The sequence below is a fragment of the Micropterus salmoides genome, unplaced genomic scaffold, assembly GCF_014851395.1.
Source record: "Micropterus salmoides isolate LMB-PRFRI ecotype aquatic unplaced genomic scaffold, ASM1485139v1 Ms_hic_scaffold_2779, whole genome shotgun sequence".
In the NCBI taxonomy this organism is placed as follows: domain Eukaryota; kingdom Metazoa; phylum Chordata; class Actinopteri; order Centrarchiformes; family Centrarchidae; genus Micropterus; species Micropterus salmoides.
Window position 1 is genome coordinate 25,114 of NW_024042016.1, and position 14,744 is coordinate 39,857.

The 14,744-nt window shown below is 42.1% G+C and overlaps 2 long non-coding RNA genes across 2 annotated transcripts; one reads left to right on the plus strand and one right to left on the minus strand.

The window, feature by feature from the left end:
• Positions 1-1,526: 1,526 nt before the first annotated feature.
• On the minus strand, positions 1,527-2,435 carry LOC119881886. The gene is made up of 2 exons (XR_005440431.1): positions 2,172-2,435; positions 1,527-1,813 (listed from the first exon to the last, which is right to left on the minus strand). It is a non-coding gene; the product is annotated as an uncharacterized LOC119881886 (long non-coding RNA).
• Positions 2,436-7,787: 5,352 nt separating this feature from the next.
• On the plus strand, positions 7,788-11,942 carry LOC119881889. The gene is made up of 3 exons (XR_005440436.1): positions 7,788-8,777; positions 11,224-11,304; positions 11,804-11,942. It is a non-coding gene; the product is annotated as an uncharacterized LOC119881889 (long non-coding RNA).
• The last annotated feature ends 2,802 nt before the right edge of the window (positions 11,943-14,744 follow it).

Here is a 14,744-nt window from a genome sequence, read left to right on the forward strand (position 1 = left end):
TTTGATGATGCTGTTGTGAAATATCTGAAAATCCATATAAATGCCTTCCTCAACCCCCCCCAAAGAAGTCCGCAGTGGCCAGGTTCTGTTCAGCAGTGGGAAAAGCTTTAAGAACGGCCTGCATATCGTACCTCACATGTTGTATGTCAACAAATGTTATCTCACCTGTCCCAGTCTGACCTGGCCTGACAACAGTTTCTCACAGCGGGCATTTTGACGTACAGTAGCAGTTCTGTTCTGTTTCTGATGGCAGATGGCACCTTAGCCTCTGCCTCAGTGTGTGAATGTGGTAAATGTGATGTATTGTAAAAGTGCTTTTAGCGGTCGTAAAGACTAGAAAGGTGCTATACAAGTTCAGATCATTTACCATTTACACTTGAGTCAAAATGTCCGCTGTGAGAAACGTTCAGTACCGCACGGCAGCTCAGTGTTTAACACTGTGGCCTCAGCAGAGATCAGGGGTGAATTCCCAGCCTTGATCTTTGCTGTATGGAGTTTCTATACTCCCCGTGTTGGCATGGGTTTTCTCTGGTTGCTCCGGTTTCCTGCCACATTTCAGATTAAAAAAATCATAAAATCAACAATTCCTAAATAAATAAATAAATAAAAATTCTAAAATTATGTTTGATTTTGGTCGTGTTTTCCTCTGCTCTCAGATTGGTTGAATCTGACAGTATTTTTGCATTGAGTGCATGTGTCATTTTTAGCTCAATACAACAAAACGAGCTTCACAGTAAAACAGTTCTCAAACGTTTTCATGTCAAGGAAACTGACACAAACTGTAGATCCGATCACGCGTCAAGATTTTTTCCCAGCGGGCCCATCTGAAAGGATTTTTGCTTTTCAATTGTATGAATCCCAAATAGTCAAACATTCTGTCATTGTGTTTTTTACGGATGGAATTATAGTGAAAATAAATGATATAACTTTAAATAACATCCCCAGTCTCATCTACTGACACGACTACAATTAGGCCCATGAAAGCGGCTTGACTGTCTCTTTAGATAGAAACGTCTTTTTATTCTTCCTGTGCACCTAAAAGCAATCAGAGTCCGAAGATGTTCTCACCTACATGTGAAACACACATTGATGTCAGCAAAGTTTTGAACATGCAGCATTATTTAACTAATCTCTTCTCCCTTACAGGACGTGGCGACACAACTCAGACAGCTGTAGGACGAGCTGCTGAGGTTAAAGAATAGGATGAACTACCTGCTTCCGGCAGCAGACACTTTGCCCAACTTTGCTCTGGAGTCTAACATCAAAACATCTAAATCATCTTTGCCATTTTCATTTGTCAGATTGTAATTCACACTTGCTTTTTAGTTTATAGATTGCTTTCTTATTTTCTTTGTGTGTGTTTTTGTGCGCAGGGGCCAGTGTTTTATTCCAGCTATCTTCAAAAAAGTACCAGACACAAGAGGCAGGACAGATAGTTTTTGGGGATGCCTATCTGGCGGCCACCTGTGAGCCCAAGGACTGTTATTCAGCTAGGAACTACAAACACAAGACAGATGGCTCTATGATAATAGCTGACATTGTTTTACTGTCTATTCTTTTTTATACATACATCCTAAACTCTCTGTTTCTCTCTGTCTTTCCTCAGGTACACTCCCCCCTGGTCCTAGGACGCTGCTGGGCCTTTGAAGGTGGGCGTGGACATTTAGTCCTCGTCCTGTCCCAGCTAGTCACCAAAAAAAGGTGTCTTCAACTTTGTGAAGCTGCAAGTCGAGAGCAACTGGGGCCATCCTGACTACTCGTGTCTGTACATCTTCAGGGTCCATGGGTAGCTGGCAGGCTGAAGACTGGAGGACTAAAGGAGAGAAGAAGACCAACATCTGAGTGCAGAGCAGAGGATAAGTATATATAGAGAGGTGAGTATACAGTGAGGAAAATAAGTATTTGAACACCCTGCTATTTTGCAAGTTCTCCCACTTAGAAATCATGGAGGGGTCTGAAATTGTCATCGTAGGTGCATGTCCACTGTGAGAGACATAATCTAAAAAAAAAAATCCAGAAATCACAATGTATGATTTTTTTAACTATTTATTTGTTTTTCCTCATTTTCCTCACTGTATGTGAAGGGGAATCAGACTCCACACATCTAAAATATTAACAAATGTGTGCATCTTTAATGGGTGGGAAACCAGTGAGGTATGATGCACTCCTACCGGTTGGGTGGGGAATCTGTGCAGAGGCGGTGAACCTCGGTAACAGTGAACCCTCATCTCTGCCAGGTGAAAATAAGCTGCATGTGCATCAGAGGAGATACGTGGCTGTCTACACTTATTCTTTAGCATACAGACAGCATCATAATAATTGCATTTATACTCTGATAAAGACCTCACGCATGCACAGGCTTGCCTACATTCTCAACCATCAAATTCCAGCAACAGGGGTATCGACGACCCGGGCCAACGACCCCACTGAGGTTAAATAGCTAAGTTTCCCTGCCAGTCAGTCAGAACTGAAGAAGTCCTTTGGATGAGGGACGAAACGTCTTCCAGTATCTTCAACCAAGTCCAGTTGCCCTTGACTTTAACCTTCGTTGGATAACTATGACCTGGATGACTGAGAATCTTCATAGACATCTATTGAAGGTTACTGCATTACAGCAAAAAGCACTACGTAACTGTAATTGCATTACTTTTGTAACACATTACTAGTTGGGAGTAATGTGTTACAAATGTAACACTGCTTCTGAGGCAGACAAAAGTTGCTGTCTAGATTATGAAGCTATTAAGTTAACTAAGGTCAGCTAATAAACATCAGAACCATTAAAGTTATAAATCCACGTGTTAGCTAGCATTATATTGGCTTTCGGCTTCGACCAAGAATTTTCATTTCGGTGCATCAGCCTGTCGCAGCCGTTAAAATAAATGGGGTTCATTTTTCTTATGTGAGGCTGAATATTATGAGCAGTTTGGTACACTGCAAATTATTTCACAGGATGGGACTGTATATTTCACAAGAAATTACAGTATTATCACTTCACACGCTTTTACTGTGACATTTCACAATATTATACCGTGTTCAGAATTTTATTGTGAAATGAATGCAGGCGGGGCTGTTACAGGAAACTGCTGTGAATTCAGACTTTTCGAGCTGCGTCATTCGGAGCTTTCGCCTCGCTCATCCCGATAGACGGTTAAGTGACTGTAAGTGTTGAAATGTCACATTTTGTCAACTAAATGACTTTGAAATGACTGTTTGATATAGCAGAGCATGTTATTTAACTGTAACCAAATAGCTAAGTTCTGTTGCTTTGTATGTTTTTGTAGAGGAGTTAACATAAGTTACAAAGACAGGCTGTATGCAGAACCGCCTACTACTGGCAACAGCAGTATGCAGTATGAACTGTATACTGCAAACTGTATGAGGTTTAGTATGTAGTAAGAAAATGTTAAATAGATTTATTTTGCAGCATGCTACACCAGGCTTTGCTAGTTTCCGGTGTTCAAAATCGGAACAATGAGAGGAATATAAAAGTAATTACGCTTAAAACGTATTCTTTTAAAAACATCGTATGTAACAGGGCTGCAGCCGAGCTGTAGCAGATGTTTGCTTCGGTATATTGGTGCATAAATAAGAATTATATAAAATCATGTACTATAACCACAACTGTAACATTACACTAAAAATGTAATGTCTATTTAGAATAATGATAATAATAAAGGACAGCAGTCCCCTTTCGTTCCACTATTGTTGTTTATTTTTTTATCAAAGTGCTTCTAAGTTACACAAGCCTGTCCATCAAGAGCCAGATGTGTCTTTATTTAACGTTACTACATTACTCAGAATGTAAAGACAGAATAACAGCGGAACGAACATGTAAACTGTCTCACAGCTGCGGGTCTTTCCTCTCAGGTTGTTGCTGGACTCATCTGCTGCGTTGGCTGCAGAGGTCTGTGTGGCTGTGAGCTCCGTGAGCTGGCGTGAGGACCAGGGGGCTCCGTGAGCTGACTGGCCGGATCGTTAGCTAACCCCGCGGGCTGGCTCATTAGCTTCCCCCGCTGCATTTGCGGAGCTTCTCAACCCCGAAAACGTTCGAGCACATTCTCGATTCGTCAACAATTTCCCTAAAAAATGCCGATATTTAAAATCTACACAGTTGATTTCTCACCTCAAAACTTTGTGGAATTAGTGATGAAACAACGTATGGAAATTGTAAAACAAGTTCTGTTGTTGTCCCCTAAAGAAAAGACGGGTTGTTGTTACAGGTCTAGCGCTTTGCATTATGGGCCACAGTGCGCGAGGTAGACTGGTCCGATGCATACTGCATATTTTTCCCGAATCAGTACGCCAACCGGGTATTTTTGGCATACTGCATATTTTTCCCGAATCAGTACTCCAACCGGGTATTTTTGGCATACTGCAGATTTTGCTTTTGTTTGCATACTGCTGTGATTCTCAACCTTTTTTGGGCCAGCTCCCCCCTATCTATTATCCAGGTCCCTTACCACCCCCCATCAAAAAAGATGTTTGCAATTTGCCCTGAATATTGTTGATTTTTTAAAAAACAAACAAACACGGAAATGTAACAAAAAAGCCATGTGAAAAGTAATTATATTTAACTAATAAGTGGATTTTCCTCCCAGAAACTGTGTGTGAAGCCAGATACTGTTCTCTTGGATGGGGCACTTAATAAGTGGGGGGTATGGGGGTCCCCCCCAGAAGATTTTGAGCATCAACCCACTTAATTTCCTGCATTCTGGTGAAAATTTTTCCTCCAATTTCTGCCTTTTCTGCACCAATTTATGGTGGCAATGTCTAAAAATTCAGGTGGCAGGTGACAATTCAAAATATATTATTATAATAGAATATAATCTAGTGAGGTTCTCTGACATTCTTATTGCCTTTAAATATTTTTCTCCTGTAGATCAGCTTATTTAATATCATCCCTGCTGAGTCAACACACATGATTAAGTCTTTCCTCCTCTTATGTGGGGAAGTAACCTATTTAAATGTGTTTGTGGCCCCTTTTCATCTCAGTAATAAATGAATCTGTTTTAATTCAGTTATTGACTGGACTTTATTAGCTCATGTGCTCATAACTTATAACTCAGTGTTTCCTAAAGAATGACAGTGTAACTGTGGCGCAGATACAGCGTGCTAGCCTCGAAAACCCAGCTGTATTCTAACATTAACTTAGCTCTCCTTACATGCTTGCTACTAACTTTTAATAGCTGGGTCTCCGACATTGACAGCGTTGTGTTGGACAGATTTGTGCAGCTGTGTTAAGGAAGGAGATCGAGGGACAGATGAGAGAGACGAGCCAGAGGATGTGCTGCGCAAATATGCGCTGCCTGCAGCTCAAATACGAATTTAAATAGGCCTAGTTAAAAGTCTCGTACAGTTGCAGTGGACTAAACTGGCAGGTTTTAATGTGGCAGACCACAGTTTTTTGCAAGTACTTTAAAGTTAAACTTAAAGAAGTCAGAGTATCATCTGTAAAAATTTACCCACAACTGACTAAGTTTAAACTCTTATTGTTGTGAATCTTAAGTGTAAACTCGCCTTAGAATTTCCAACCAACAAACGCCCCCCGAAAGCAGCTCAGCGCCCCCCCTTCCAAAATATTGCCTCCAGCGCCCCCATCGTCCTCAGAACGCCCCTTGAGAAGCACTAGCATACTGTATACTACATACTACATTTGGACCAAATCAGTACATACTACTAGTACAGTAGGCGGTTTCGAATACAGCCATAAAGTTAGTTAACTTAACGTTAGTGGTTAATGTTAACTTTACTCATGGTAGGTTTGAGCACCCAATTTTTTAAACAAGAAATTAACAGACACTTAGTGTTAATTCTAACGTTACTCTATTAAGTTAGTAACGTTAGAAATGCTTTTTCGTCTGAGTTGTTTTCAAGCCTCATATTTCTAAAGGTGTTAAGGTATCCTTTAAGTTATCTGTTAACGTTAGCTTTTCTTAGTGCTAAGAGCCTGTCTTTCCCCACTATATTTTCCCCCACAGCATTTGGTGCAGTGCTTTTTTACGCTGACAAGACCACTGGACAATGAAGTTAACGTTATACGGTAAGCTGTGACCTTAATACATTGACCGTTCTTATCAACCAGAGAAAAATATATTGTAATGGATAAGGGCAAAGATAAAGTTTGACAACTTTAATCTCAAATTAGTAACGTTAGCTTGTAATTTTCTCCCCTGCGGTGTATGCATGTGATACAGAGCAACCGTTGCTTTTCTTGTCAACTGTAAAATGAACTGCGCATGTCCATTGTCTGATGGAAGTTAGTTTTCAAGTCAACGGTCTTGTCTGGAAAATTCCACTGCGGGCAGTTAGAGTGAGTGCTGCTGTTAGACCAAGCGGCACTCATATTTGTTTTTGAAAATGCATTAACTTAGCTTGACAGTCTGAAGAACTAGGGATTTGTAGCTGTAAGATACACGTTTGTAAGAACTCGGGTTATTTGATTTTTTGTGTCTGACGATGTTTGTATTTGTGAGCTAACGTTACCTTACAGCATGGTGACAAGACTGACGTTACAGGGCGGTGAAGTAACTTAAGTTATCTTTCTAGCTAAGTTACACACACTTTCTATTTTAAGATTGACAACCTTCGTAATTTTCTCTGGTGCTGGGTGTGATAGAGAGCAGCCGTTGCCTATCTTGTCAACTGTAAGGAAAACACACAGGGCTTTTCCTGGCTCATAATGGGCCTTTGGGTGGTGACTTTGCTCGACAGTAACATTAACTTAAGCATGATCGGTGCTCGTACAGTAAAGGCAGTGCGATACCTTATGACCGTAATCTATGCATTTTCTTGTTATTTCTGACCATTTGATAAACAAAATATATCCACAACCTGGAGGAGTAAATGTGTAAATTAGTGTATTAATAAATATTATAACATTAAATAGAAAGTATAATGTCAGTACAATTATATATTTACAGTTTACACTTTATTTGGATAGTATTCCTACAGATAGTTTATTAGTTGAGATTCAGCTTTTTTACACAAAACCGTTTTCTGATATTTTCCTATAATATTAATTCCAGTTGGACAAAACAGCAGTTTAATTTTGTGGGTTGTTTTCAGTCATTAAGTTACTGTGCAAGAAAAATGCTCTTCATGGTGGTTAGTCTCTCATTTTTTTTTATGCTGTAATAATAACCGGACATACAGAACAACACGTTCAACATTTCTTAAGTTTGCTGTAGTTCCTCAACCTTTTTGTAATGTCCCGCCTGCTCCAGGCTGTGATTGGTCATGAAGTGACTTTGACGAGCAACTTTAAACACGCATGAAAGGCTCCTGATCTCCCTGCGGAGATTAGCAGGAAGGAGAGAACGTGAACAGGCGAGCGTCACGTAGCACCCAGAAAACCTAATCTGGAGAGGGCAGAGAAGAGAACCGGTGCCGGAGTAAAATGTGAAAGTGCTAGTACCGGTTAATACAGCTTCATGGAGGAGCGTTCAGGCGCAGTCAAACCAACGCAGCAGCTGGTTTATTAATCCAGCGCCAGCTGCATGTGTAAAATACTGCGGCTGTGAATGTGAGGAGAGGTGACTGCTGGAAGACAAGACGTCGTATTTAAGTTTATGTTCTGCTTGTTTGATAAATGGCTATTAAAACACGTTCGGAGGGGATTTGAAATGCTTTTTTCCCCCAATTCATATCATTTTGGCGCTGGTGATTTTCCTTTGGCGCTTGCTAAAAACATCTCTTTGCAGGAAAAACCCTGAACGCATGATTGGCTGATTGGATAATTGCATGAATAAGCAGGTTTACAGGTGTTCCTTATAGTGATAGCTAAATTCTTGGTGAGTGGACTGAGTACTTCATACATAACACATGATCACAATCTAAGTTTTACAATATGTGTACTGACTAAAAAAAAGATAAATCTATGGGTACAAGATATGGTAACAGTTGAGTCTTAATCTTTTCTTATTCTATATTTGCAGGTGTGTGCCACAGCCACTGACATTGAAAGGATGGTAATGCTACCAAGCACACCAAGATAATGTTGATGTCTTCTTAATTTTTTTTTAATGCATTTCACACCATCAAGTCATGCTTTTTTGGTACTGATCCAGCGAGTGTCTCTTTGCTGTGCACACTCATCTGGTAGAACTACACTTTTGTCCTTTATCCCTAACTTCCTCAAAAACATTATCCCTCCAGCTCTTAATCTCCTCCTGGCTAAATCAAATTGTAAACAGTGAATTTGTTTTACATCTTCACATCTATGTGTGGAATTGTGAGCTCTCTGTTGTGGTCTGATCTCAGCTCCAGTAGTTACTTCCTTTTCCAGCGAGTCGAGAACATGTTGAGGTACCTGAAATGAAAATGTCAATATTTAAAATCTGGTAAGGACGCCTCCAGGCACGTCCAGCTGGGAGGAGGCCTCAGGGAAGATCCAGGACTAGGTGGAGAGATTATATCACCACACTAGCCTGGGAACACCTCGGGATCCCCCAGTCAGAGCTGGTTAATGTGGCTCGGGAAAGAGAAGTTTGGGGTCCCCTGCTGGAGCTGCTGCCCCCGCGACTCGACCCCAGATAAGCGGATGAAGATGGATGGATGGTTTTCTGAAAATGGCTGATTCTGATTTTCTTTCTTTCTAAGAACATTAACTAAGAGCATTCACAAATATTTTCATAACTTCTCTTTAAAGAAAAATTATTTTATTCATACTCTGAATCCACACAGGGAAAGCCTGCACCATATTGAGGTAGTCTAGTCAATGCTTGTGCTGACAACAGACGTGCCACAGCGCGTTCCAGAAGCAGCTCTCCACTAGTATGGTGAGTATATTTGAATTTGTTTCAGGTGACATAATGAAGCCCAGTGCATGGATGCTGTCTGCGGAGGGCCAAGTGGTCATAGGACCTCACCAGGACTTCGTCAGTGGTTTGGCTGTCGTTTTCGCCAGCTATTACAATTTAAATTAGAAGTATGCTGAAGGTGCTTCATGCACTCTGGAATTTATCTAAAGGTAAATGTCTACGTTACTATTGTGCTTGAGGGCTTGTTGAAAGTAGTTATGTTTGGGTGTTTGTGTTTGTGAGCAGCCCAGGACCACAGCAGGCAACTGCTAACGTGCCTCCCTGAGAGCTGTATTATAGACTCAACACGTGTCTGTGCTGGAGACCAGAGAGGAAGCCGTTTTAAAAATTGTCCTTGTTCAGTTCTGAGTACTTTTGTAGATTTGAAGTTAATATTTTGTTTGAATTTTAGTTCAATTTTTTACATGCTCCATGCTCCGCCCATTATTGTTTTTCCCTCACAAGGCCACGCCTCAGCACCTATGACAGAATGACAGAATTGTTTGCACTTTGCATTTGCCCAATCGGGGGAAAGCACCCTCACCCCGTATAGCCCCCGGTGCATGCATTACATGCCCCTCTCTGTCAATGGCACAGGCTAGTACCGCTCAGGCTACTCTGCCTAGGTAAATCACACACCTGCACTTTGTTGATTGAAGTGTTTGTAATGAAAATGGTTTTCAGTTACTGTTTCTTTAAATGGCTGGTTTTTATCTGAACCACAGTAATGTCACCTTGTCCAGACAGAGATAAGTTTAGCTCTGTCATACAACAGCAGTGACCCACTGAAAGCTGGGGGGGACTGTTTGGGAAATGCCACCTTTATCATCCTACCTGAATGAAACGGCTTTCCTTGTGTTTATAGGTGTTTTGGGGCATTAATCCAGAGACGGGCACAAAATCGAAGAGACAGCGAGGAATTGATTCATGTTAAACTGGAGGTTACGATGTCTTTAAAATTCAATTGTATGTATATTGCGCCAATTGTTTTATAAAGTAGGTAATTATGAAGTTACAGTGAAGTTACAGTTAGAAGTTACAGTTAAATACATGAAATCTAAAGCAACATACTGCTAAATCACAGTACTCTACTGGTCATTGACTATGAAGTTACAGTTAAATACATGAAATCTAAAGCAACATACTGCTTAATCACAGTACTCTACTGGTCATTAACTGAAGTTACAGTTAAATACATTAAATGTTGCTTTAGACGTCGGCTGACGTACTGCTGACGTACTGCGGTAAGCGTGTTGACTCATCCGTTTCCGGTGCTTGTGTGTTGGCAGCGTGTTGTGCTGCTCTCGCTAAATACCAGTTAAATTTGTTCGATTACTGCGGCCAACTGTCCACTAAACATTTATTCTTACAATAATTTTGCCTAAGCACTCACAGTTCTTTCCATCTTTTAGTGACTGCTGTTCAATCTCATAGTTGTTCTAAAGTTTTGGTAGCTGACGCTACAGTACTTTAGCTCAGCCGTTAGCGACATTAGCTCAGCAGCTAGAGATGGCTTCTCCTTCTCCCTCTCGCTCTCCTACTTTCTCCTGCTCTGTGTGTCAGATGTTCAGTTACTCCTCTGCCTCCTTTAGCAGTAATGGTACGTGTAACAAGTGTAGTTTATTTGTAGACATGGAGGCAAGGCTCAGTGATTTAGAAGTCCGTCTCCGCACCTTGGTAAATAAGTCTTTAGCTACTGTAGCTAGCCAGTCCCCGTAGTCGGTGCGGAACGGCCTGAGTTAGCCTGTGGTAGCCGTCCCCCGGGATCTCCTGAGCAGCCAGGAAGGGGTGGCTGGGTGAATGTCTGAAGGAGGAATAGTCGTAAGCATTCAAAGCCCACGGGTAATCACCAACCTCTTCTCGTTTCTAACAGATTTTCCCCACTCAGCGACACACCAGCTGAGAAACCAACTGATCATTGGCAGCTCCATTTTGAGAAACGTGAAGTTAGCGAAGCCAGCGCCATAGTTTAGTGCAGAGCGGGTGACATTGATTCTTTTGAAACTGCTGGCTAAGGATAAACGTAAATACAGTAAGATTGTTATTCACGTCGGCGGTAATGACTCCTGGTTACGCCAATCGGAGGTCACTAAGATTAATGTTGAGACGGTGTGTACATATGCAAAAACAATGTCGGACACTGTAGTTTTCTCCTGACCCCTGCCAAATCTGACCAGTGATGACATGTATAGCCGCATGTCGTCATTCCGCCGCTGGTTGTCGAGGTGGTGTCCAGCAAACGATGTGGGCTTTGTAGATCTTTGGCAGACTTTCTGGGGAAGACCTGGTCTGATTCGGAGAGACGGCATCCATCCCAGGAGCAGCTCTCATTTCTAGAAATCTGGCCAAGTTTATTAGTGGACCAAATCTATGAAAACCCAGAGTTGAGACCAGTCGAACACACTTCTCTGCTCCTCCATTTCAGGAGTTACTTAGTGAAGATCCTATGTGGACTCTTAAACATCTGGAGCCGGTTGCACCAACAGGGCTTACGCCTGGGCTTAAGGTAAGTAGGTCTTAACTCAGCATTCTAAGTCCGACCTAATAGTTATGACAGTTGCACCATCCAGGCTTAAGTCCTCTTCTCGCTAAGACCGGGCGTAAATCTTACGCCTAGTCAGTAGCAGGCGTAAAGTAAAAATCTAGGAAGTTTCTATAGTAACCACTTGATAACTCAGCAGTAAAGACATGGCGCGCCTTATACACAGACTTTACAATGAGCGGGCTTTTAGATGGGAGAGAGTTATTAGGGACAGAAGCAATCCATTGGACATTTACAATGATGAGGAGCTGATTCAGAGGTTTCGATTTTGTCGGAGAGATATATATGAACTTGTTGAAGAGCTGTCACCCGACTTACAGTTTGTGTCGGATCACAACGCAGCATTGACACCCGCATTACAGCTGTTAATAGCGCTACGTTTTTATGCAAATGGTGCGTTTCAAAACACTGTTGGAGACATGATTAATGTCCACAAATCCACCGCATGTCGGGCCATCCGCAGAGTGTCACTGGCACTGAGCCGTCGCCTTCCACGATCTGCTCACCTCCCCACTGAGGCCGAGTGTGCGGTGATGAAACACAGATTCCTCCGGGCCTCTGACATTCCTGGTATTGTGGGCTGCATCGATGGGACTCACATCCGGATCCAGCACCATCTGATGTCAACCGCAAGGGATACCATTCAATCAATGTGCAGATTGCTTGTGACGCCAATTATAACATCTTTAATTTGGTGGCAAGATGGCCTGGATCTACCCATGACGCACGCATCCTCCGAGAGAGTGCGTTATACCAGGATTTCGAGGCTGGAAGAGTAAATGGGCTGCTTCTCGGTGACAGTGGATACCCACTGAAACACTGCATGATGATCCTATAATTGCTCCGAGGACTGAGCAAGAACGACGGTATAACACCATCCACACCACCACTAGGTCCCTCGTTGAGCGGTGCATCGGAGTCCTCAAGCGCAGGTAAAATTCTTCCGCAGTGTCTGTGCCGCTATCCATGGTGCTGATATAGTGTGGTCACTAGATCACTGAAGACTATATAAATAGACTAGGCCTAGGCTATATAAAACTCGGCAAACGTGACAGATTTAGGTTTACAGTAGCCTAATCATTAATTCTTTTTTCTAGGTTTCATTGTCTTCATGGAGAGATGCGGATGCACCCTGAGCAAGTCTGCACCGTAATAGCAGCGTGCACTGTCCTCCACAACATCTGTGTCACCAAGAGGATCCCTCTCCCTAGGCAACACCACAGCCGGTGCCGGAGGAAGGTGCCGACCCTGTGGACCATGCAGGGCATGAAGATGTCGGTGGACGACTAGTCCGTACACGTATTATTAATGCTTTATAAATGTTATAAACTATTGCTTCACTTAAAATAATTCTGCCATAAAAAATAAGCCACAAAGAAAGTCCAGTAGGTTTATAATAAACTCTTTTTTTAATTTACATATAATTGTCATTGATTCATTGCACACAATTTGCCATTAGGCTTATTTACAGAATTACAAAAGACCGCCCATCCTCTTCAGAAATAGGCGAAGATGACCTGCTTATCTGTTGTTGGAGCAACTGTATTTCTAATGATATTATTTGTTTTTCAAGTTCCAGCTTTTCCTGCTCGGCCTGTAATTTCTTTGTTTCAGCCTCCACTCTAACAATTTCTTTTTCAAGAAGTGTCTGCTGCAGATCTTCCAGCCTCCTCCTCTGTTTCATCGGCGGTGCACCGCTGCTGCCTTCATGAGTATTTTGTGGAGTGACTTGGGCCTCCGTCGAGTCTGAAAATACAGAGAATCTGTCATAGGCCTACTGTTACTGACAACTACTAAAACTGTTATTGGAGGCTACTCCAATATATAGGCTACACACCTTCACAATTCACACTCTCGCTTGAGTGGTCGACATCCATCTCTAGAGAGACAGCAGTTTCTTCCAGATCGGTACCGCCACTTTCCGCACCGACCAAACCAATAAAAGCCGGGGAATCCTCTCCAAAGATATCCACAATTATGGTACTGTACACGGAGGTTTCTGGGGGAGGACCCCCGCCGGTCGGGTGGTGTTTTTTTGAAGACAAATCTTTTTTTGCTTTGCTCAGGAGGTCTTTCCACTTTTTCCTCACATCGCTCTCTGTCCGAAAGCAGCCAGAGTCAGAGCAATCGTTAATCGCCTCCGTTATCTGTTTCCATGTTGTTTGTTTCTTCTTCTTCGTTATTGAGTTTGATTGCTTGGCAGTCAGTGTGTGTCTGTGCTGACTGTACAGCTCAATTAACTTTCGTATCTCAATGTCGGTGAAATTTCCTTTCCTTTTTCTTTGATCATCCATTGAGACGGCTACAAGTTAACAAAACAGCGGAAGATAGTTTACAGCATAACCCAGCAACGCACGCTGCTAGGCAACCGCTATAGTTCTGTGGCCATTCACATGAACGCGCATCGCTAAGACAGGCGTAGTTAAGCCTAGGCTTAAGTTTGGTTGGTGCAACCGACGTTAGGTCAACTCTAAAGACTGGTCTTAACTAAGACCTACTTAGCAGTTAGGACCAGGCTTAGTAAAGCCCTGTTGGTGCAACCGGCTCCAGATCTCTCTCTTCGAAAGGTGTACTAGTAAATGAACTAATATCAGATTATGATTGATTTATTTTGTCTTACTGAAACCTGGCTGGGTGATGGAGAATATGTTAACCTAAGGGAATCGACCCCTCCCAGTCATATTAATACTCACATTCCCGAGGCACAGGCCGAGGAGGTGGAGTTGCAGCTATCTTCCACTCTAGCCTACTAATCAGCTCTAAACCTAAACTAAACTATAACTCATTTGAAAGCCTTGTTCTTGGTCTTTCACACACAAGTTATTATTGTAGGGGATTTTAATATTCATGTGGACGATGAGAATGACAGCTTCAGTACTGCGTTTATCTCTCTCTTAGATTCCATTGGCTTCTCTCAGAGTTTTCATGAACCGACTCACTGTTTTAACCACACCCATGACCTTGTTTTGGTATACGGTATTGAAATTGAACATTTAATAGTGTTCCCACAGAATCCCTCTTTATCTGACCACTGTTTGATAACTTTTGTGTTTGTATTGCTGAACTACACGCCATTGGGCAAAAATTTCTATACAAGATGTCTGTCTGATAGTGCTGTAGCTAAATTTAAGGATGCGATTCCATCAGCTCTAAATTCATTATCAGATCACAAAGTAACAGAGGACTCCTATGCTAATTTCAGTCCCTCCCAAATCGATCATCTTGTTGATAGTGCTGCAGGCTCGCTGCGAATGACACTCGACTCTGTAGCCCCTCTAAAAAAGAAAATAATAAAACAAAGACGGTTAGCTCCATGGTATAATACGGAAACTCGAAAATTAAAGCAAATATCGTGGAAATGTGAGAGGAATTGGCGTTCCACCAAACTGGAAAATTCTCATTTA